We start from the raw sequence: 4,370 nt of genomic DNA on the forward strand, positions 1-4,370 counted from the left end.
CTGACAAGTGCCATCTGCTGATATCGACTTGGGGTGAAAAGAAAGGCATAAGAGTTCATTCCATACCTAGCCCTTCTTGGGGTACAAAGCACCTTCACATCTTCCAGCATAAAACTGACTCACAACACACTAGCTAGCCCTGAGCCTGAGGGCAAGGCCAAGCACAATAGGATTTAACAATTCTGCCACGCCCACAAGCGGATGGACTGTTAGCCAGAGACCCCCAGTTCATCTGGCAAATGCCATCGGCTGACATCCACTTGGGATGAAAAGAAAGGCATGTATAAAATGAGCCACACAGTTAAACACTTTTGCATAGTTAACAAAGCACAAATAAACATTTCTCATAGCTGAGTCATCATCCAAGATTTTGTTTTGTCTTGGTTGTTGTTGTGTACCCTTGAGAGCGAAGATAATTGACCCTCCAGTGAGTTTTCAAGTGCCGTAAATGGTGTGGGAAGAGATTGTCCATCTTCCTCCCATAAAACAGCTGCTGAATTCAAACTATAGGTTGGTTATGAAATTCGTTACCACTATGTCACCAGAGCTCCCTAGATTTTGTTCTAGAATAAAACATACAATCAATCTAATGTGACATAAATTTCTCAAGGGAAAATATGTAATTCAAAAGTATTTTCTGCTATTGAGGGAAAAATATTAATATACTGTATATTTGATAATATATAGAATTGTTCACTTTTAGGTATATCCATCATTTAGGTAGGAAACATTTTTTTAGTCTATGCTGAATTTATTTATACCAAATTATTATAATAAATAGCATGTTGTTATTGTTGTGTATTGTTGTGCCAGATTGACCCATAGCTGACACACTCTAGTAGATTTTTAGAAGTGGTTTATCATGGGGGAGAAGATTGTTCCTCCTCCCACAGAGAAACTGGTAGATTGACACTGCATGTCTTGGGGTTTGCAGCTAAACTCCATACCACTAGGTTATAACAGCTCCATAAAAGTTATAGTAAAACAGGGAGCGTGTCTCAGCAAGTCACGGTGATGGGTGAGCTAGCAGATTCTCTACCATGGCTCTGCACACTTCTTGCATCAGGCTCCTGTGGAAGGTGGCCGTCCTGGAGACAGTGGTGCAGTCAAGGGCTAGGGCCTGCGGAAAGGCCGCTCCACAGGGCGAATATGACAAGCCCCAGTCCAACCAGGCCACCCCCTGCCCGGCCCCAGCAGTCATCACCTGGAGGGAGCCTAGCAGTGGAGCTGAGTGGTGGCACCATGCAGGTCACCCCGAAGACCCTCCAGCAGCTGACCTTCAAGATCGACATGGACCCCAGGAGATGGTGAAAACACTGAAGGAGAAGATTGAGTCTGAAAAAGGGAAAGATGTCTTCCCAGTAGCAGGCCAAAAGTTAATTTATGCAGGCAAAATCCTCAATGATGACACTCACTGCTCTCAAAGAATATAAAATTGATGAGAAAAATTTGGTGGTGGTTATGGTCACGGTCACAAGACCCAGAGCAGTGACAACACCAGCTACAACTCAGCAGTCAAATTCTGCGCGCCCCCCCCCTCCCCGACTACAGTTAGTTAGGTCCTCTACAGCAGCTGTGGCCCAATCCCCAGCCCCTATCCCGGCTTTAGCTCCCACTCCCACACCCTCTCCATTTGTCACTCTGGCATCAACAGCATCATATTCTGACTCTGCACCTATGGGTGCAGCTAAGCAAGAGAAACCTGCAGAAAAGCCAACAAAACACCAGTGGCCATTAGTCTATTATCAACTGACAGTACATCAGGATATTCCTCTCTGTCCAACCTTTTTGAAGACGCAGCAAGTGTTCTTGTGACAGGTCAGTCCCATGAGAATATGGTAACAAATCATGTCAATGGGCTATGAACAAGAGCAAGTAATTGCAGCCCTAACAACCAGTTTCAACAACCCTGACAGAGCAGTGGAATATCATTTAATGGGAATCCCTGGAGATAAAGTCAAGCTGTGGTCGATCGCCCTCAAGCAGCTAGCACCTCCATCTTCAGCAGTGGCTACAGCTGCAGCAACAATAGCCACAACTACAAGGATTAGCTTCAGTTCCAACAGTTGTTGTTATGTGCCATCAAGTCACTTGCGACTCATAGCGACCCTACGTACAAGAGCCCTAAATGCCGCTCTGTCCTGTGCTAACCTCCCTTTCTCAAACACACTCATTCCCGCCACCCCAATCACAGAATCAATCCATCTCATCGAGGGTCTTCCTCTCCAAAGACCAGTCAGTCCCTCCTTGCAACATGCCCAGAGTATGTCAGAGGAAACTTCAAAATCCTTGACTCCAAGGAGCACTCACGCTGCACCCACCCCAGCAAAAACAAACATGTTCGCATACCAAGCAATCAATAGGATATACAAAACACTCCTCCACAACAACACAGCAAAAGCAACAAATCCCCTTCCAAAAACCCCAAGCAATGGCCAAATCCCCGAAGCAAAACAACGAAATGAAAAAAACAAAAAAGTCCAACAGATGAGACAAATTATTCAACAGAATCCCTCCTTGCTTCCAGCATTGCTACAACAGACAGGTCGAAAGAATCCTCAGTTATTACAGCAAATTAGTTAAAACCAGGAGTATTTTATTCAGATAATAAATGAACCATTTCAAGAAGCTGGTGGTCAAGGAGAAGGGACTGGAGGTGTCAGTGAAGGAATTGCAGTAGCTGGAAGTGGTTCTACAAACTACATTCAAGTAACACCTCAGGAAAAAGAAGCTATAGCAAGGTTAAAGGCATTAGGATTTCCTGAAGAACTTGTGATACAGGCATACTTTGTGAGAAGAATGAGAATTTGGCTGCCAATTTTCTTCTACAGCCAAACATTGATGAAGATTGAGAGGGACTTCTTTTAGTCTCATGCTTTACACCAGTGCATTACACTAACTTGGTTCACTGGATTGTCTGGGATGATTTAGGCTCATATCCACAATAGTCGGTATAAGGCAGAAGATGGTTGGGGGTCAGGAGGGAGGGATATAGGATATAGGGCAGGGATAAATACAGTGTATGTCTGCTTAAACTAGCAGATGCCACAAGTCTACAGTGTGTAAAATATTATACAACCAAAAATCAGCTTTTACAGATCTTTATTTCTTCTATAAAACAGTAGATAATTTTTTCCTAAAAAAATTTTAGTGTACTAGATCCAGAAATTTTGTGTAATGCCCTGCTTTGTATTTCTTTGCTTTAACTTTTCTATTGAAAAGAATCTTTGCTACCTAGAATCTACAATCTATTTCATGGCAACACTGGATAATGGTTTTATGAAATTGGAAAAAAAATTTTGGAGCAACATATAAATAGAAAAGCCAGATTATTGATGGTTATTGTTGCTGCTTCAAATAAGTAGAAAATTAATGTGTAAGGAAATCCATTCTTTCATGTTAAATATTTGCAAGGGTGGTGGGGTCAGAGGAGAGAAAAAGAGGACCTTTTCTTAAAATGAAAATAATTACTGGTATTTTAAAATCTCTTGATCATTGATTGTGAGACCCTTCTAACCTAATTTGAGAAGCTATTCAAGTATAGATAATTTTTTTACATTATTTTTGTTTTGGGGGAAAATTGATAGGTGTCTAATTACTGTTTATTTCATTGTTGCATTGCAGTAAAAGTTTTGAAACAACCATTGCATGTTTGCTTTTGATGCATCCCTTTGTGAAATGAGCACTTTTGGGGCCAATGGAGAATTGCTGCATTTATTCTCTCTCTCTTATCCTGCCCTCAGTGGAAAAAGTGTTTATCAACAGCCTGTGAATCCAAACTGTGACCTTTCTTTAACTCACTCAATGCTGATCCCTCCACCCCCTTTTTTCCTTTTTTTTTTTAAATTGATGCAAATGCCTCAAAACTTCATTTCTAGTATTTGAAAATGTTTTTATTAGTTAAGGATGTGGAGCTATGAAGGTCATTAGTATTAAATATTGCTCTCAAGAGAAGATAGATGAAACTAATTGCTTTCGAAAGACTGGTATCTTTAAGAAGGGTTGGGAGACTCACCTGGAAAAGTCCTCTGGAAAATAAACACCCCAAATAATCTCATGACATATTATAAAAAAGAGATAGCAAACCAAATAATAAATAGATAAATTAAATTCACAAATTGTAAAGTTATTTTATATATATATACACATACATACATATACATACACACACTCAGTCTCTGAGTCTCTTAACTTTTGTTTGGAAATGTACCTTTTTAAAGACAGTGGGAAATATTTTCTACTCAAATACTTCTAAAAACACAATCTAGACTTACTATGTCTCATTTTTTCCATAGTCCCAGGGTTGTTATTTTGATATCACTGCCGTTTACTAAAAACATGGAGCATTTTTATATTTCCAGTAGAAATTC

The 4,370-nt window shown here is 40.4% G+C and overlaps 1 pseudogene; it reads left to right on the forward strand.

Moving 5' to 3' along the window:
* The first annotated feature begins 1,242 nt into the window (after window positions 1-1,242).
* On the forward strand, window positions 1,243-2,852 carry LOC102857051 (annotated as a pseudogene).
* The last annotated feature ends 1,518 nt before the right edge of the window (window positions 2,853-4,370 follow it).

This window comes from Elephantulus edwardii, unplaced genomic scaffold (genome assembly GCF_000299155.1).
Source record: "Elephantulus edwardii isolate Elephantulus edwardi_28Jun2011 unplaced genomic scaffold, EleEdw1.0 scaffold00159, whole genome shotgun sequence".
In the NCBI taxonomy this organism is placed as follows: domain Eukaryota; kingdom Metazoa; phylum Chordata; class Mammalia; order Macroscelidea; family Macroscelididae; genus Elephantulus; species Elephantulus edwardii.